The 21,211-nt window shown below is 40.4% G+C and overlaps 1 long non-coding RNA gene across 1 annotated transcript in view; it reads right to left on the bottom strand.

The window, feature by feature from the left end:
* Positions 1 to 4,006: 4,006 nt before the first annotated feature.
* Positions 4,007 to 21,211, bottom strand: part of LOC136555240 (uncharacterized) — a 42,193-nt gene continuing 24,988 nt past the window's right edge. The window contains exon 3 of the long non-coding RNA XR_010783444.1: positions 4,007 to 4,409. This is a non-coding gene — a long non-coding RNA (uncharacterized lncRNA). The remainder of the gene's footprint in view (positions 4,410 to 21,211) is intronic.

Raw genomic sequence — 21,211 nt, 5'->3', positions numbered from 1 at the left:
ACACCCTGCAAGAGAGAATCAGGGATGGATTTGCTAAAAAACAGCAGTTGAAGGAATTAAAAGTTCACTCTTCAATCAAGAGTACAACATCATCTTTGCTAGGGAAGCATACATTTCTTTTCTAGAGGGAGCCAGTCCCCCAGGGGTGCTAACAGCAACAATGTTCTTCCTGAGTTAGCTTTCAAAAATAAAGGTTTCTATAAAAGGTCCTACGTAAAACTTCTGATACCAGACTTCTGAAACTTGCCACAACTTTATGAATGTTTCTTCCCCACCAACAAAGCATTTAGGAAACATGAGGAATGTGAAATCCAAATATCTAACATGATGAACAGCTGTCCACACATAAAATGAAATTAGCAGAACATGGAACAGTAAAGAAGAATAGAGCAAGGCTCTCTTCATTTGTATCTAATGGGCATCCCAATATTGTGAACTAAATCACAATTCAGCTGCCCTTCCTGGCTGGAACCAGCTCAGCCCTCACAGGGACAGCCCCAGTAGCTGTCACCAGCCTCTTCCCATGCAATAACCAGCACTGCTCAGTCTTGTTTCAGCCTCCTGCTGCCTCTGTAGAACCAGCTCTGCTGCCTTCAGGCTACTTTAAGGCTCTGCCAGCAGAAAGCCCATCAGGACTCAAAGCCTGAAAAAACAGGAAGAGCCAATTTCTAGCACATCTTGTCATAGTGCACATCCTTTCCCAAGCATGATTCTGTGAGCTGTGTAATGATGATGAGGTTTTCCTTTGAGGAGAGGAAAGAGCTCTTATTCCAAGTATGACCATTATGAGGCATATACATATCATCCTGTTCTTGCAGAAAACAATGATTTTATATTTTTAGTAAAAGTTATCAATTAAATGTCTTAACATCAGGAGGTGCAAAAGAAAGAAGCATCTTCTACCACATACCAAATAGCAAATCAATACATGAAAAAAAAAATTATTTCTCAGACTTCTTTCTGGAAGCCACTTTCTCTTCTTCAAACCCAGCCCTAACTATGGCTTTATGACAATGTGGCATAGCTGTTTCATTTCCAAAAAGCCAGTGTGTTCTCATTAGACTGCTTCTGATCTGCCTATGGCCACAAGCTACACTTAACATTGTTTATTTTCTGTAATTTGTGAGATTGTGTTTCACCCTCAAGTACATTTCATATAAGTATTGCTCTACCCACTGTTGATTCAAAGCAGCTAAAGGAAGTAGGAACAGGACAGCTCAGTAATAGGCAACAGGCCTGGAGAGAAAGTTTAGAGAAGACTGCAGTTCAGAGAGGAGCTGTTTCTGTGTAAGTAAAAATCACCTACAGGCAATTTTCCTTGTTTCTGGGAGCCTATTAACTTTGATATTTATGAAACTCATAAGCTGCCCCTTTGGAAGCAATCATAGCAAATGCTCCTCCAGATGGTTATGAAACATTTATTTTTTCTTTAGAAGTAATGAAAAAAAATTAAGAAATGTATTCTTGTAAATATACCATCAAGGCAGCTAAAAGAGCATTGACAGTTTGCTTCACATTTTAGTCCACATTTTTCAGGAAGTTCCTACCAGGAAACTTTATTAAATGCAATAGTAAATTTAATTTAGAAAGAGTGCTGTTTTCACTGCATTTTTTCCCCCAAATGTTTTCCTAGATGGATGCTTTCATAGCAGGACTTTTTGTTTGCTTGCTTTGTTTCTATGCAACTTGAAATCATAAACCAATTTTCAACTAGTGTACATCAACAGAAACACAGAGCTCCAACTGAGCTATGCTGAATTTCACTATTTTGGAATCCAGTTCCCCCTCTTTTTCCCAGACCACAGCAACCTCCTATATATTATCAGCTTTCATGTTTTCTATGCTGCTCAAAAATCTACATATTTTACCTTATTTAAAGCACCAAAAAAGTACCTCTCTGATTATGAACACAAATACACATCCACTTTTCTTCCATAATTCTAGACTTAAATGGACACTTGCTTCTGGTTTAAAAAAAACACTTTGGCACTTCAGAGCTCTGTACTTCACTGTACATCTGTGTACATTATTATCCCTTTCCTTCATTTCTCCTTTTGAAGAATATTAAGACATCCACACTACTGGGAGTTTTGACAAGTATTGCAAGATACAGATGAGGTAACTACTTATGAACCTGAAGCAATTGCTAAATCTAGCTAAAAGCTATAGAAACAAGCCATGTATTTTGATGGTGCATATTCTTGGTTTTGCAGGGGAAAAAAACCAAACATCCCCCCCCCCCAAATTCAAAGTAAATATAATTTTCTAATTTCATGCTAATTTACATAATTAAATAGCTCTCCAGGGGTTTCACTGCCAGTCTAAGATAACAACCATGCATTTTTGCTCTTGCACAGAATAACTACTTCTGATTATTGTTTTTATGCATAGTCAGGATTAGGCAAACATCTCTCTCAATACAACCCTGGAAAAGCTAAAATCCAGAAGGACTAAGGGCTTTTAAATATTCAGTATACAAAATGCAGATTTGTCTGCCCCAGACTTTAGGAACATGGTAATAAGCACCTCCCCTGCTTAATGCTTAGTTTAGACTGTTAAACAACACTTCTGATATTCCTTAAATTTCACTGTCTGAGATAAGAGAGACCAAAATGTCTTTTCCTGCCTGTTTTCCTGAATGGCCTCAGAGAAATCCAGCAGAAATGGGAGTGGAATGAAACCAGTTTGTAGTCCTAGAGAAGAAAATGTGTTTGAAATATAGCTGAAGATGCAGACAAATAGGTATTTGCCTCCCAAGCACCAACCACAAGACAAACAAATAAAAAAACCATCTGAGCCACGTGGATGCAAACACAAAAGTGTGTGTATGTACCTTTAGCAAAACTATGTGGCCCAGTCAGGAATGTTACAAAAGTAGGTAAGAAAACACCCCAAACCAGTGAAACACTTTGTAGAATGATCCTGAATTACCACAAAAAGAGAAATAGAGCAAGGATTTTCTGAGTGCAGCCCCGATTGAAGAGAGAGGCTTGGGCTACTGCCAAAAGAGCTGTTTCCTATTGTCTTTTTTCCTGCGACATTCAGGAAAACAGGACCTCAGCTTAATCCTCCTTTGATTACAAAGAATGTACACAAAGATAGATCACTTTGTGTAAACATTTCTGACATAAATAAACTAGAGGAGATCAAATATTGGCCGACCACTAAAGTCACAAGTTATGTAACTCCTTTCATATATACTGAGAAAAAATACACAGGGGAAAAAAAATCCATCAAAATCCTGAAATATATCAGACTTTTAGCATTCAGAATTTGTAATCTAAGTTGGTTTTTAACTTAAAGAATTGAACATATAATGTGAATATAAGGAAACATACACTTCACAATATACAGGTGAAACTTTCTGAAAATTGTGTGGAGCTTTGAGGAATGCAAAAAATGATCTAGTTATCACATTACCTTGAAACTTTGAGCTCTCTATTACATTCCAACCTAACCCCAAATTCCCATATTAGCCTTGCTAGATCACTGAAACACAAATTCCCTGCACTCACCTTCATGGTCCTTCTGAAAGCACTGTCTGAGGCACCTCCCTGTGTTCCCATCCCTGAGAGCTCTGTGCTGGGCAGCAGAGCAGAACCCTTTGGTTCTCAGCCTGAGCTTCTCAGCCTCCACAGAGCTTCTCAAGAGTTTTGCTGCATTCGTGTATTTTTGATGCCTCAAACAAACAAGGGCTGATAATTTCCATTGCCTTTCCAACACAGCAGCTGAGCAACACAAAGAGCCTGATCCTGCACCCTTGACTCACACAGGTAACCAAAATTCCCTCCTAATGCCCACTTTTTCAGAGCAGGATTTCATTGGAAGTTCTGAAGGTATCTCCCAATTCTGTTTCAGAACAGAGAAAGCAGAGAGTGCAGACTCTTCCAGAAAGGGGAAATCCAGTTCTTGTTTATATGAAGGTGGTCCCAGCTAAACTGATCTGGGCCAGAACCCCCTGGCATGAAAAAAGAACATTTACCTGGAGAATTTCTTCTATCCAGCCTAACAGAGAACTTGCTTACATATGGTAACTGTTGAGAAAGGCATTATAAATTCTAACTTGTTTTTTCAAATAGTCTTCAGTTATTGGCACCAGGTTTAGTAGAGTGGCACAGAGCACAGCTGAGAAGAAGGGGGTGGGGAAAAAGTGCTCTTGTAATGGAAGAAAACCGCATTTCTCATCTGTCACTGTTGCTGGCACCTCACCATCCCTTGTGCAGGAGAGCTGAGCAAGAGGGACGTCCAGACTGCCCTGTTTGTCTCTCCCAGCTGCAGGTTCGTCCCACTGGAAGGTGCTCCTTGTGCAGGAAAGCGGAGCAAGAGGGACATCCAGCGGCTGCTCCATGTGTGCACTTCTGAACAGACCCGGAGACCAACTCCGCCACCTTCTGAGGCAGTCCGTGACCCTGCGTGCACAAGAAAACATCTGTGAACCAACTACCAGACATACAGAAACAGAGGAAAAAAATATTCCAGTGGCTGAAGCGCTACTTTAATCTCTGCTGTGCATTTTTCATGCAACCTACAGACTTTCTCACTGTGTTCCCAAAGTCCCATCCCTGGTTCTCCCTTTTTCTTCATTATTTTGTTTCTGAACTCCAGATGTGAATTGGGATAGGTCTATTAACTTGCATGAAGCTACAATGTTCTGTGCCAACCCAGGATCTCATTCCAGTGCTTTGCCCATTCAGACATGTATTTTTTACTCTATTCAAATATTTTCTTTAACCTTAACTCTATTTTTACTACTTATTTTTATCAGCATAGTAAGTAGAGCTCCCAGTTAATACTGATAAAAATTCCAGAGAATTGGTTGTAAATCCTAGTATTAAGTGGTTTGATCTTCATGTAAGAGCAAGGAGAAACAAATTATTAACTTTACTAGTAGAAATACAGTATTTGTCATTAAAAATTCCATGTCTTCCCTGCCATATCTAAACTATTTCTTGTCCATAAAAATATAGCTTATTTGGAAATCTAAACCACCACAAAAGGGCTTATAAACTCAAAAATCTGAAGACAAGATGAAGAAAAAAAAGGGAAACAGTTACATTTTTTTAGTAAATTTTAGCAATATTAATTTAGAAGTAATTTATTTGGAAAAATCAACTTTGTCACTGCTACATGTTAAGTCATTATTTTTTTAAAAAGCTTGACCCTTACAAACTTGAAAGATGTATATGAAAAAAGTAGGAAATGGATTAGGTCTTCCATATTTAGAGAAGAATTAAAGGCAGGCAATTGCTGACTTCAATGACAATAATGTAGGATGTGGAGTTAGGAATACAGTTAAGGGATGTGTTTAAAGAGCTTTTAAAGAGAAAAGTGCATCAGTCAATGGGGTAAAACCAGATAATATGACAGAATGAACCAAAATTATCAGGATATGCTGCTTATGAAAAAAACTGACATACCAAATAATTATTAGTAATTAATAGCAGAGAGAAGTCAATGCTGAAACCAGGACTGGTGATCTCTTTCTGTCTCCTTTTCTCTCTTTAATTAATCTCTTCCTTCCTGTCTTCCCTTTCACCCCAGCCCTTTATCCCAAACCCACACCATGTGCTTATACAGTAGGTCAGGGACCAACAGACCAATTTCCCTGCCAAGTCTGCAATTCACTAATAAAGCTTTCTGGTTGTTTGCAGACCCTCTCACTTTTGTCATTCCTTTTGCCCATGAGCATTTATGAATCTTGGGTGCTTCCTTACTCTTAAGGGTGGGGCACCACACTTAAGTGTATTGAAGAAGAGTGTATTGAAGTCTGTGGTATATTCAGGGTCCCCTGGATGGAGGGAGGAATAATGAATCTGACTCCATGTTCTTAGAAGGCTAATTTCTTATTTTATGCTACTATATTATATTAAAGAATGCTATACTATGCTATACTAAAGAATAGAGAAAGGTTACAGACAGAAGGGTAAAAGATAGTAAAGAAAAACTCATGACTCTCTCCAGAGCCTTGACACAGCCTGACAGTGATTGGTCATTAAGTAAAAACAATTCACATGTTGGATAAACAATCTCCAACCACATTCCAAAGCAGCAAAACAGAGGAGAAGCAAATGAGATAATATTATTTTCCTTTTTCTCTGAGGCTTCTCAGCTTCCCAGGAGAGAAATCCCGGGCAAGGGCATTTTTCAGAAAATATGAGGTGACAGAAGTCCAAGCAACTCTTCAGTGGCCCAAACCCTGGATGTCCCAGGCCAAGCGAGCCAGCCCTGCAGGCAGCAGCTCTCTGCTGGGGCACAGGCACAGAAGGATGTGCTTTGTCTGGGCAGTCACAGCCATGGCATTCATGCCATTTCCTCCACAGCAAATCCATCATGGATGATTTTATAGCAACACTTTGCAACACACTGAGCTCCAGCCCATTTACATCAATCTGCCACCCCTTCAATCAGCTTTGATCAGTGCTAAATTTGCTGCCCAGTTGTTACACTCAAATGAACCAAAGTTGTCTATCTGCTGAGTGCTGAACTGCCTCTGAAAAGAGAGACAAAGCCAGAGACACCTCATCTGTCTTTACTCATGAAAATCATTAAGTCGTCCCTAATTGCTGTACTCTGGAGATATAAAGTCCCTCAGATTACTGCTCTGTTGCAGAAAAAACTGGCTGGAAACAATACTTATGAACTTCTTTATTTCTATACTTACTCCTTTGGACGAGTGCAGAAAAAAGCATGTGTATTTTCTTCTATAAGAAGAGTTATTAATTATCAGGAGGGTACTTGAATTTTCATCTGTACGTCACTACAGCTGAATGGATACCAGACAGTAATGAAATTATTATTACCTTCTAGTTATTGCAAAAGATTTTTTTAATTTAAAGGTTAAATCAACAACTGATTAATAATCAATTATTTAGTCACTTGGGTCTAAACAAACTGAAAAACATATTCTTATATGCTTAACTGGAAAGTAAATATTTTTCCCTAGTTTTTTTTTTGCTTTCCAGTAAGAATTTACCGAAAAACTTCAAAATGGTGATCTATATTTGGCATGAGGTCACCCTGATTTTGTACAAGAATTTAAAAAAATACAACTGCTGAGATAGGATTCTCTGAAAGAACTTGGGTCCTATTCTATTGGGAAATGTACTGCTGGTTTTTACACCAGATAATCTTTGCACTGAGGACCTTGTTTCAATCAAACACTGTGATAAAGGAGCTGTTATTGTCACTCCATTCTCCATACAGAAAATGGCAGGAAAAAAGCTACATCCAAAGTTTCATCAACACTTTACAGCTGAAACAGAGCAATAACTCAGATCCCTTGACCTAATGTTTTGTACTTTTCCAACAAATTTTCCTCCATTTGACTTCAAGAAACAACAAAATGATTGCTGAGACAGCCAGCTAAACCGGAAATTGAATTATTTTAGCAATATTTTGGTTGAGTCCCATTCATCCTCCTAGGGCTGCTGAGAGGATAGCTTGGATAGTTAGGAGCATAGGGTTTAGTAGTGTCCTAGTATTTGTTTATCACAAATAAACCTGAAACTGAATTATTTTAGCCAAGTTCAAATCAGCTTTGTTACAAACCTCCTCTGTTAAGAACTTATCATAGAATCATAAAATGGTTTGGGATGGGACCTTTGAGATCATCTAATGTCAAATCCCCTGTCCCAGGCAGGGATGCTGCCCTGCTTGCTCGCAGCCCCATCCAACCTGGCCTTGAACACTTCCAGGGATGGAGCATCCACAGCTTCTCTGGGCAACCTGTCCCAGTGCCTCACTAAAGAACTTTATCCTAATATCTATTCTAAGTCCCTTCTGTGTCAGTATAAAACTGTTCATCCTTGCTCGAGTAAAAAGTTGCTCTCCCTGTTTTGTACTGGCTCCCTCTAAGCTCCTGAGGGCACAATGAGATTTCCCTGGAGCCTTCCCTTCTCCAGGCTGAACAGCCATGTCTCTCTCAGCACGGGAAAGGTGCTCCAGCCCTCTGAGCATCTTTGCTCTCCTCTAGACTTTCTTCCTAAATGCTTTTATTACTTTCAGCAACAATTCCAGAGAGCAGCACGGCCCTTCAGGGGCGGCATTAAGGCGTGAGCAGCGCTGAGGGCAGGGCTGAGGGCAATGCCTGCCTCGGAGCGAAGGCTGCGAGCACTCGGTGACCGCGAGAAGGCGGCAGAACACAACCCAGCAGGGAAACAAGCACAGCCTCCGGCAGGGAAACACAACCGGCAGAACACAATCCAGCAGGGAAACAAGCACAACCTGCGGCAGGGAAACACAACCGGCAGAACACAACCCAGCAGGGAAACAAGCACAACCTGCGGCAGGGAAACACAACCGGCAGAACACAACCCAGCAGGGAAACAAGCACAACCTGCGGCAGGGAAACACAACCGGCAGAACACAACCCAGCAGGGAAACAAGCACAGCCTCCGGCAGGGAAACACAACCGGCAGAACACAACCCAGCAGGGAAACAAGCACAACTTCCGGCAGGGAAACACAACCTGCGGCAGGGAAACACAAGCCGGCAGAACACAACCTTCCTCAGGGAAACGCTGCCTGCCTGCCTGCCGGGACACCCTGCGTGCCATCCGGTGTGGGAACCCGGCAAACTCCACGTAAAGGGCTTCCTGAAGGCAAGTGAGGAGCAGAGAACATCGACCTTTCTTGATACAAAATACTAGGCCCAGAAGGATTGCTGGTTTACTGGGACATCCACATAAACACAGCCACCTTGGCTGTGAGGGTGAGGGCCAGGCAGAGCTGGATTTGCTGCTTTGCCAGCCTGGGGCTTACAGAGGAGTCCTGGAGGCTCCTGATGCTGCTGCGTGGCACAGACTCTAAAAACTCCCTCCTGGTCCTCTTCTCAGGCCAAAGCAGATGGGAAAACTGCCCACCTGAGAACTGAATAAAATCTGGAGAAAGGCTTCTGACAATTGACCAGTTAACAGCTCATACTCAGAACTGAAGGCATCGATGAGTTTTTATAATAGAATTACAATAGAAGGGCATAATTACTGTTCTTTATTCTTTAATATCATTAGCTTCTCATTGTGTCACATGGCACAACCCTGATCCCCCTTAGGTTCTGAATCACGTCACTGAAGATGCAGGTTCCTCTTGATTTCTGACTCTGAGGCTGTTTCTTGAGATCCCAGGTGAAGGGAGCTTCACACATCCCAGGGGTTGGGCAGGTATCCATCTGCATTGCATAGGGACAGCACTGTGTGCTCCAGCAGCAACAGCACAGGAACAACTTGGGACTGGGAAAACAGAAGTGATATGGGTGAGTGTGGTCTCAGGTATGCAGTGAAAGATGCCTGCAGGTACACAGCAGGACTTGGTTGGATTCACATACCACGAAACATGATACACAAAACACAAAAATAAGCAAATCAAGCTGCCAAAAGGAATGGTTAAAATGCAGATTACTTGAGCAGTGGCCTGAAGCCAGGACAGCAATTTAACTATTGCACACCCTGATGGAAAGCAGGCTGTGATTGTATTCCACTGCTACCATCACCTATATCTATTTTTCTGTGTAAGAAATGAGGAGGTGCACACTTCATTGTGAGAACTCTTAGTAGAAACCATTGGATAAAGAGCAAAATGTTACTGTACTACACCTGGAAAAAGGAAGGTGAGGAACCTCTATACCAGAGGGAACTAAAGTTCAGGGAAAGTTGTGATTTACCCAGGCAAGGAGTTACAGGCTGTGCAGTGAAGAACATAGTCCAGGATGGCTGATTTACAGCACAAAAAAGCAGATTTGAGACCAGTGCCTGGAAGGGACACACATCTGTACAGCACCACAGGCCACTGGTACTGTCTCCTGTAGCAGCAGTGCCCAGGGAACAAGGGACATGAGATAACTGCACCAAAGATCAACAGTACCATACAGAAAAATTCAGGTTGGTTAGGGGTTATTTTCTTCTCTACCAGTGAATAAAGTCACATCCATTCCATTCCAGCTCAGCCTGCTCTTCCAGAATTTAGAAGCAAGGTGATTTCTGTTCAGTCTGCTACAGAAAAAAGAGATCTGAATGGGGATCCATAGGCACTCTGAGCTAAGTTTCTGTTCTGAGCAAAATAACCACATGTAACCCAGAAATTCCCAGAAGAGTTGGTTATATCCTCTTTCCTGCTGTTTTGCACAAAAACAATGTGTATTTTCACAAACTTCTCAGTAACAGTGCTGGCTTTAACAACTTGGTCCCTCTAATTTATTCTCACCTTACATCACAACCTAACCTGTGCCAGGACAGCTGCTGGTACAGGCACACGTTGAACAGTATCGAGGAAAATTAACCTCTCCTACCCCTTCTCCTTCCCCCAGAAAAGGTTTTTAGAAAGAATTAATTAGCATCCCCATCTAACTCACTGTGCAGTCCCACCAGCTGTTACACTGGCACAAGTGATTATTAGGTGATGGTGGCAGCAGGCAGGAATGAGTGACACGCAGAGGACACTACTGTGAGAAAGAAAGAAGGGCTTGTGAAACCACATTCTCATGGAGGCTGAGCCTGATCATTAATCACTGAGGAAACACATTTGACTTTGGCACCAGTCAAACTACTCAGCTGTGAACATTTTAACCTGAGTGCCTTGCCAAAACTCAGGTGGTTTTTCCAGTTAAAAGATACTGGTATAGAGCTGAACTCCAAAATAGTGCAGCTTTAATTAGGTTCACAAATAATAATTAGTTTTAACTGTTAGTTTTAATAGCTGGCATTAATTTTTAATTTCAAAGCATTCCACTTCCACCTTGTTCACTGGGCTTTTCAGCCCATCACTCACAGCACAGCTGCAAAGGTTCCTGGATCAGCCTTTGCCACAGCAGAGGAATGGGAAGGAGTGGGACTCTTCCCACTACCCTTCCAGAGTAGTGGCTCTGCTGCTGAAAGCACAGGGACTTTCCATCCATCCTCCTGACTGCTCTCAGGAGGTGTCTGACACTGTTTCCAGGCTGTGCTCCACACCACAGCTTCAGCTGTGCCAGCTCCAGGTACTCAGCCTCCTTGACCACTTGCACTCAAGCTGAAGGGTGAGAAATCTCCCACAGAGAGAAGGCAGAAACAACAACTGACTTTACTCTTTGCTTGTTTTTTTTTTTTTTTTCCTCCCAATTTATTTATCAGCTCTAGTTTCAAGATAAAACTAACAAGCCTTTTACAGGGTCAGATCTTTCCCAGCTGTGCGAGGATCAAACAAATCAGACAGCTGAATGTGCCCCCAGCGGGTAAAGCAGGATGCTGCTCTGGGAGCTCTTGCTCAGCTTTTCTTTACTCTTACCCAAGATAAGCTTCCTACTCACTCTGTGGTTTTTCTGTTTAAGTTCTCAATCCCAGCTCCTTCTGCATACGTGCTTCCCCATCAAGATGACTTAATATTGCCCATCAGTACAATTTGTTCAAATATTCAAGTAGCCTCTGCTAATTATTCCCAGAACTGATGACATGCTTAAGTATCTTTTACAACACAGTAGCATTTCTTTAACATACAATTACAAGAAATAAAGGGCATCAGTAAAACCTCCTGATCTCAGGAAAGCACTTCACTAGGTGCTAGTTAATGATGGAATATTTAAACACACAAACACATCTCTTTAGCCCAGCTGGTTCTTCCCCTTGCATACAGTCACACATGAAACAGCTTAAAATGGTCATAGGAAAGGAGATTTTATACAAATAATTGTAAAAAAATAAAAGACTTAGGGAGAATCAGCAGTTCTAGTTTTCCCCTTGCATGTTGTACATTTTGATCTCAAAAAGATATAAGCTCCATGTCTATCAAGAGGGCATAAAACATTTATGATCCTATATTGCATAATACCTGTACATTTGAAGGTAAATAGTTACAGATATTTTACAAAGACGTTCTCTCTCTTCACCGTTTTGTCAGTTCATATTTCCAATCAGGCTTTAAAGCCTTCATTTAGCTGTAGAAAACACAGCAGCTGCTAGAATGAAGCAATATTCAATACATGGTTGTAAGGTAATTCCAAAGATGTGCACCGTAAGAGTTACAAAATGTTCTCAGTACCACATAAATTAATCCTTTATCACTTGAAAAGACTGAAAAATACATTTATTTAGACTGATTTCTGTTAAAAAAAAAAATCAATCTTCAGGATGGCATTAGACAAGTGAAATTATACTGAATCCTCATGTACCACAGTGCTTCTGCTTGCTCTGCTCAGTGTTTATTTTCATTTCTGAGTGCATCAGACTGGCATTCCACTTGTAGGTGTAGTAAGAGAAAACCAAACTCGAAGTGCCTTTGTACAATGTACAACTTGCAAGCCTGGATGCCTACATAAAGCCAACTAAAGGTCAGAGCAGAGGAGCTGTAATTAAAGTTGTCATTTAGAAGAAACTCAGGCCTCACTCCAGAAATGTATCAATGAAATTGCTTAGCTTTCAATTGCTTGAGTCCTGTACAAAAGGTCAGCAGTACTTTCCTAGACAGGATCCTAGATTTGCATTGGGATTCCAAGTAGTTTGCAGCAGATTCACTTCCATTTCTAGCAGGACTGTTTCTCCCTTTACTTCACTCCTTGCAGCAGTACTCAGCCATGGATGGCTGAGTATGGCTGAGTAATACCCATGCAGCCCCCTGCCCATATCACAGCTGCACCTGCAGCCATATTAGGCAGTTTTAAAGCTTTGTACTAAATGATTTGTGAGAATTATAGTTGTTGCCTCAATTAAAAGGTAGTACCTCCAGCAGATGGGCCTTCATTTCCATCAGTATTGGTAAAATGGATTCTTGTCTGCTCTGGCTCAAATTATAGGGAATTCTCCAGTTTTAAAGTTTTGCCAGTCTTGTCAAGAAGGTGTGGTAACAAAGGCCAAACACCTGAGCTGGCCTGATGTACTTTTTCAGCCCTAAAGGTTGTTTTTCCATGTGGCAGTGAGGCTGTTGTTCCAGGAGGATGAGGGAAGTGTGCAGTGTCGCACACACACGGGATCAGCGCGGTGTGACCACGTGTGCGGTGCCTGCTCGGGGACAGCGTGTCACTTCCCACAACTGCCAGCACAGCACCTTCCCACCAGCATGAAATTGTCTCTGCTGGAGGGGGAAAAAAAAGAAAGATAAGATACCCTGATTATCATATTGTGTTCCTCATCCTGTCAAGTGACCCACCAGGCTGTGGCGAAGCACGTGAGGCTGCCTCCATCCCACCACGTTATATCATTTGGTGGTAACAGAAGTGGGCGTGTTTGCCAAATGACTGAGCAGATGTGGCATTTAAAAATGTGTCAACTTTGCCCCTGGACAATCTTAGAGAAAAAGCAAACAAAACTAACCCAGACCCTTCCATCATCCTGATTGCAATCTTTGGTGATTATTTTTCTCTGAATTTTTGTCTGCAATGTGATTTTTCCCTCTCTGTCTTTGTCCAATCTCAGCTGTGGGAATTTCCCCATCTCCAGTGCCAGTGATGGGAAAGCAAGAGCAAAACTGCTGTTCTGGGTCACATGAGCTGTCACAGAGACCCTGACCCCAAGCCCAACTGGGGTTTTTAGTGTGAATCTGGGGAGGCAACACATGTTTAAGATACAGCCCTTGCATATGATCACAAAAGTCTGAAGCGAGCACATTCTCCACCCCATGACCAAAGCACTGGGCATGACTGTGCATCCTACTTCTGCCTAGTAAATACCTGCTCATTTCACTTTTATCTCAAATATTCATGGGAGAAAGCAGCCTAAATTTTCACTGAGCGTGTGATTTAAATGAACTATGCAATTTCCTGTCCAAGTCCATCAAGTTATATTGCAACACCATTTCTGTTTAAGTGATTTGCAGCCCTCTTCATCTCTAGTAATTTAGGTTTCCACAGAACAGATGGCAAACTAATAGAGGAATGCACAGTCACAAATACATGGAGCATTCACTGCCTGTACACAGTGACTCAGTAAATGATTCACCCACTTTCATAAAACAGTTGTGACCTTTCATCTGACTACTTCCTCAAACAAAATACAGAGGAATATTAATAACATATGGAAACCAGGAACCAACAAACTGGGGGAATAATAATAGCTTATCTCATGATTTTTTTGCTATGGATCTAATCCTTACTCCAGGCTCTGCATTTCTCAAACATTTCTGTCATCTCCTGCTACCCTTTGACTACTTCACCAGATCCACTAAAGCAGAGGTTGCTCTTTGTTATGAAAGAAGTAAAGGCAGAGAATACCTAAAGGCCTCACAAAGGGATAAGTTTTTTGAAAAATACTATAAAAATAAACAATTTCATAGAAATAATATACCAATTTGCAGATAATCTTGTTCTATATTTTAACAGTAACAACACATATATGCACACCTTTCCTTTCTGCCCCTTACAGTGTAAAGCTGGTAACAAGCAACCCTGAGCACCAAGATTGAACTTTATCAACAAACACAACTTATACTGAGAATTAGAGTAGGCAAAGTTAATGTGTTACAGCATTGCATCACAGATGTTTTTGCCACCACATATGAAAAATCTCAGGCATAAAATTAAACACAAGCAAAATCCTTTCAGGAAGCTACTGGCAATATCTCATTCCATTAGGCATTTTGAAATAATTCATTAATATCAGAGAAAAAGCCCTTATCTGGTCTCTAGAAACACAAGATGATACACACCAAGAGGAAAATGTATTTTAAATTTTATGCAAAGCTTTGGCAAAAAGATTAAAGTGGCATCATTCTCCAAACCCCAAACTGGCAGAGTTGAGAGAGAGGAGAAATATCAGAGTCCTGCTGGATTCTGCCTGGACATCCCACATGTGAAAGAAATATGTGGTAAATCTGAGAAGCAAAGGCTAAATATATTTTCAAGGGACACCATCCTGCAAATATTCTGTAAACAATGGAAAAATTGTGCATTTTTCTCACAGTATGTAAGACTTTGTTACCTGGTGCCTCACTGATTTTTTAAATATTTTTTTCTCCTAAATCAGATCAGTTATTTCTTAGTAGCTTCCTCTGGTCAGGGAGCACAGTGTTCTTGGGACCATTCAATAGATAGTTCTAGGGACCACATAATTGATGCCCCAAGCTCCAGAAGAGGTGGTTCCTTGCTGGTTGCTGCCAGGTTGTGCTAGGAGTTCCTCTCTGGGAGAGACAGAGGAGCCCACGGAGTGTTAGGAAACCTGCAGGGAGTGGCAGAAGTGTGGAAAAGGTTGACTACTGATCAGCTGAAGTCACCACAGGATGGTTTACAGTGGTTAATGATCCAAATTTCCAAGGAAGTAGCTAGAAGCCTGTCTTGCAGGCCTCTGAGAGGTCACTTCAGAGCCACAGTGCAGCATCTCCCTTTTCCCATGGGAATGTGGTGGCAGTTTGCACCACCCAGTGCCACAACACAGTGGGTCAAAACAAGTCAGCCAGGGAACCAATAGTGGGTATTGGATTTGTATTGAAAAAAGTCTTCTGAACCCCATAAGGGATTTTGTCTCTTTATTCTTGGCACTGTACCATAAGTAACAAAGAGCTCCCATCCCAAACAACACACCACATCCACTGCTGACAAGATGCCACAGGAGGATGAAACACAGGAACAAGATGGGCATGGATAAGCACAAAAATAGCTTGAAGAAAAGCAGAAGTGCAGAGGTTCCCCTTTTCCTAACTGTTGATTTATATCTTCTGGCAGTGTGGCACAAATGCAGATGACTGAAAGAGAAGGTGCTCACCCTTAATGAGAAATTTGCCTTTGCCTCACTAGGGACTCTGTTTCCCCATAGCTTTATCCACACAAGATTAGCACAGTTCAAGCAGCTCAGATGGTCAAACCCTGATGCAGATTCTGAAAGACCAAGAATGTTTGGCAGTTATTGGAATGCTGCAACATTTCACCACACTGCATCTTCTAAGGCAGGTAGAAGATGCAATGTGGTGAAATACTCAGGCCTGCAGTGAAGTTTAACCACACTATCAAACACAGCTGTACCAGTCACATGCTGGGGATTTCCCAGCTGCAGACTCCCAAACACACGAGTTTCAAACAATTAAGTCACTATGTAATCAGCAAGCACGTGACAATTTCATTTTCTCTTTCAAAACATCCAAACAAGTCTGGATTCAGAAAGACTCAGAAAGACTCAACCACTCAGCCACTGGGGGACTCTTAGGACTTTTTCTGCATTTATCATGTCCAACTTAACACTGCTCCTGCAGTAGGACTGTACTGGTTTATCACAGAAACTCCTTCCATGATCTTCATTCAGAAGGAAGTGTCCTTATGTACTGACAGGACCCTAAAGATTCCCTTAGCAACGTGATCTGGACAAATGACATCAAGGTCACAGGCTAAATGTGTGACACTCAGGCATCATTGAGATTTTTGTCTCTATCACTGGAGAACACGAGATTAAGTATGTGTAAGATGATCACTTTAACAGAGTATAAAATAGATAAGAATTAGAAAAATAAAAGCCTGCATTTAAAAGCCCTTGTACATCCTAATTCTGCTTGGTTTTTTTTTCCTCTCCTCTCTTAGTTAGAAACCAGACTGAAAGCCCATGAAAGAATTTTGCCAACTGTCTTTCCCTCTGCTCATTATCTATTATTATTCTGGATAGGAAAACATACTGAAAAAAGTCATTATTTACTTCTAGTTTCCTCCTAGTCTGTGCTTATTGGCAGGTTTAATCAGGAATATCCCTAAAATAATTATTACTAAAATGATATTTAAGAGGTTTAATTGCAATGTATGTGCATTAAGGAACAGTTTTTTCCTGGGAGTACAGGAGACAGGAGAACCTACAGTGATTATTATATTTCAGGAAGGAAAGAGGAAGTCAGAGGGGAGAACTGTGCTAAGGGCCCTGCCCTGGGAAAGCATTTGATTTAAAATACAAAAGTAAGGAGGCATGCCCAAGCCACATTTTTGCTTTATCACCTCTGAACAGCTATTGTTTCAGAATGCTGACTAAATTTGAATTCTCACTGTAAAACATGCAGTGTGCTTTACTCCTGGGAGCAGCCTTTAGCATCACTTACAAACCAGCTGGATGCTATAGCTCCCTCAACACCCTTTATATCATCCCTTTTAATTTACAACATGCTATTCTAAAAGAAGAAAAATATACACTGGTGTGGACCAAAATGCTGACACATCCTCCAGCCATGTGGGACTCTGAACCACAGAGTCAAAATGCACTAAACTAAAATGAGGGTCTGCTGTACAAGACTATTAGGGGAAAAAAAGAATTAGTTTTGCCTTCTGCTGATAGAATCACAGATTATACATTCATGGTATTCTACTGTGGGAGATATGCTGGTGAAAATTTTGCATAGAGAACAATGTTGTGATGAAATGTATCTGAAATCTCACTTTTGCAGCATCACTTCTGGAACAGATGACATTATCCTCAGAGTAAATATGATCATATGGATAACAAACAAGCGCATGACTTGGGAAGACCTCTTAAACAGGGATTTTATGGAAATCCATTCCCTGTGGTAAGCTTACCTCTCAGAAAAACTCAAAAAGGGGACAGTGCAAGTGTTTACCTCTGTTGATTGGAGATAAGCTGGAGTAGGCAGGAGGATGTTACAGCAGCAACACCTGAGGAAGCTGGCAAGAAAGCAAACTCAGTATGTGCTCAGGCTCTGACAAACTTGAACTAGCATGGCAGAGGGTTAAAATATGACCTTTTTGGTCCTTTACATACTGAAATTGGAAGAGGTAATGAACCAGAGATCATGAAATTACCACCAATGCAAGAGAATGATGCCATTATTATTAGTGAACACTGCACAATGATGTAAAATGTGATTTAAATGCTAAAATGTGATTTAAGTGCTAAAAACCCCAACAAACCACACTAACAATGTATAATGAGCAGATGAGATGAGGGAGACACTGTTGTATAAAGACATGAGAGTGATATACGTGCTGCAGTTGTCAGTAGCCTGCAAGTTCAGAATCCTATCACAGTAATTAAAATTATGGCTGCAATTGAATTGAAAGTCAGAAGTGAGAAGTTTTTTAAATAAATCTTAGGAAGGTCATGAATTTGTAATTCCACAGTCAAGGGAAGGATAATTTTGCCTAAAAATGCTGGTTTCTTTCACAATTCAAGTGCAAGCAGAAGTTCATAATAATCCCTATGAGTTAGAAGTTACAATGGGAAAAATATCAGTAAGTTAGAGACATCAGCAGAAAGTCCACAGCTGACATCACCAATGTAACATGAAGAATTAAAAACCCCTCAAACTTATCAAGACTACAATACTCTAGCAGCTATAGAAAACCTTTGCCAGATGGAATTGATAAAACTTTTAATAGTGATGCAGAATAGAAGAGACAGACATATTTAGAAATATTTTTATTCCATATTTGGACAGCTGTTCTTCTGTCACATGATGAATTTAAACTATTTTCCAGTCCCCTGGTAACCAAGCAGGATGTTATCCAACATGCATTAGAAATCAACATTTTAAAGTCAGCCAATTAATCTACCTCACACCTAAAAACTAAGACAGAGAAGACTTGAGAGCTAATCATGTTTATTTTACTAAATTGAGGCATTCCAGGGAAATCCCATTTGACTGAAAAAGTGCTAATGTTGTGCCAATAACAACAGAGGCCAGCAGGATGACTCAGAGCTAATGGACAGTGAGTCTGACCTTCCTTCCAGGTAATAAAGCTGTTACAAATTTAATGAAGAATGGAAGTGATGGAATATAATTAATATCATCCCAGTGAACCCAGTTTTGTGGCAAACAGATCTTGTAAAACAAGTCATTGCATTGTTTGATGAGACAAGTATTTGGATGATGAAAGTAATTGTATATTTGCAATGTATCTGTGGAGAGCACTTGACTTAATAGTGTATGACTTTCTCATTATGACCATTGGCACAACACTATCAGTAAAATGTATTAAATGAACTGAAAACTGAAAGATCTAACAAAGTAATAATGAATGGAGACTTGCAACATAAACTTCAGGGCTTTCATGAGAAGAAAATAAATATATGCATCCATGATAACAAGGTTTGTGAGATCAATAAGACTGAGGATGAAAGATGAAGATCTTAATGCAGAATAATTTGAAGCACTTCATAAACTAAGCCAGTTCTAATTAAACATGTCTTAATACAGCAAACTGCAAGGGGAATAGAAATAAAAGTTCCGCAACTTCCAAGTCTTCTCCCTGGAAAACACATGGTATGAAAAGTACCAAGAATTACAGGTGACAAACAGCCGACATCGTAGCTAAAAAATCCAAACCAAAAACCAGTCTTAATACATTCCTTGTATGTATAAACAAAAAGCAATACTAGCTTTTTCACTGGTGAAATGTGCTGTGAATCACCACAGCAAGTTGCACAGTTGAGAAAGAATGCTTTCAAAATAGAATTTAAACATAAAAAAATCAGACAAAATTATTTGAAGATTAAAATCTCTTAACAGTGACATATTTGAAGAAAAGACTCATATGTTAACATTATTAACTAGCTTGACTTAATAGAACAGAAAATGCTGGTTCCTAATGGTTACTTAGTGTAAACACAAAGTTCATGTAGAAACATGGCCTGTTAAACAAGAAGTTATTTATAGCTGAAATTACCATGGGAAATCTCAATGGCCTCTTCAGTTCAAGGCTGGATACGTTTTTGAGTGTTGTAGGTCAGGGTGTATTTGCCTGCTTAGCACCACAGTTGAACATAAAATAATCTTTACAGAGGTAACTGGTAATAATGACCTGTGACACAGAGAGCAAACTGACCTAGTGGTTTTTTCTAGCTTTTTTTTCCCCATGCAGATACTGTAAATATATTTTCCTCTCTTTATCTGAAGAATTGAGCTGACATAAACACACCACTGATTTTGGAATATTCTTTGTAGAGATCTGCCACAATTCACTAAAGATTATCAGGTCCTCAGGCTCCTTTCAGAATAGGCATTCCCTGGAAAGGTAAGGGTTTTGTTAAAAGGGTTCAGGTGGAGGGAAGTGGAAATCCTAAGCCTGATCCCATTGACATTAATATGTGATTTGCAATCAATTTGCAGCAGCAAGATCTGGAGCAGAGTGTTCACAACCCTATGAAAATGGTTCTAATTTTGGGATTCTTAATTCCACAGTTTCTTCAGGAGCAACTGCTTGGCTCTGTGCATGGTCTAATAATAACAGTCAGATCTTCCTCCTTTCCAGAAATAACCATGTCATAGGCTGCTGCTTCCTTCTTTTAGGTATTTACAGATATCATGAAGCCTATATAAAGCCTCTCCATGATTTGTTCATATACAGTAGCCTTCCTTTTGATATATTTTTAGATCAATTGCAGTTAAACAAGACTTCCTCAACCTACTGAACTTTGCCCTGAGATGATGATCAAGGGAAATGCAAACATTGTGCTGTTTAAAGGATGACAGCCAACATTTTCCACAGCACTCATGTAAAGGGTAGGGTACTATAAAGGACGAAGAGTTTAGCATGACTCCAAATTCATGCTCACAAACTCTGCACCTTTCTTTGAGAAGCCTCCAGAACAAGACAGGTGTGAATTTATCAATGTGCAAGAAGCAGCAGCTTACATGATCTCTCATGTAAGATGTACACATACAAGGCAATGCATGATATTTCAGTTTTCTAATAAACAGTGCCACTTTGAAGAAAACAAAAGCTTCAAGCCTCTTTGCAAATAATGCTATCAAATGGGAGAATTGTAATAAATAAGATGACTCATCAAGGAAAAACTGTGGCTGTGCTCTCCTTTCCTTCTTTGCTATAAGGTTTGATAAAGCTGAAAACACCTGGAGAGGCGATTTTCCTATGCTAGGTTGTTGTGTGCTTTCAAGCATATCACCTTAGAATCTCAGGAATGGCAAAACTACCCTTTTCTGAATTTTCCAATGCAGAGGATATAAACACACCCATGTTCTGGTTACTCCAGTACAGAAACCTCTCTATCAGATTCTGCCATTTCCCCCAGACTAAGAGGTGTGGGTAAGTACAGCCCTACCTGTAAGATTTTTCATGGTTTGTAAAGCTTGACTGCTAAAGCAACAGGCTGGACAAGAGTAAAAGAAAATTGTGCAGATATCAGGACTTTTTTGTTGGTTAAAGTACAAACTAAATCAGTCCCAATTACAGTACTGAGCATGGTTGCATGAAGATTTCCCTTCACAAGGTGTAAAGTACACCAAGAAAAGTTCATTGTGGTTTTGAAAAACAATTTTCAGCTCCCTTGTGTGCTGTGAAAACGCTCCTGTTCTGATTCTGTGCTGATCCCATG

The sequence above is a fragment of the Molothrus aeneus genome, chromosome 3 (genome assembly GCF_037042795.1).
Source record: "Molothrus aeneus isolate 106 chromosome 3, BPBGC_Maene_1.0, whole genome shotgun sequence".
Classification (NCBI taxonomy): Eukaryota; Metazoa; Chordata; class Aves; order Passeriformes; family Icteridae; genus Molothrus; species Molothrus aeneus.
This window is presented reverse-complemented; position numbering and strand designations above follow the sequence as displayed.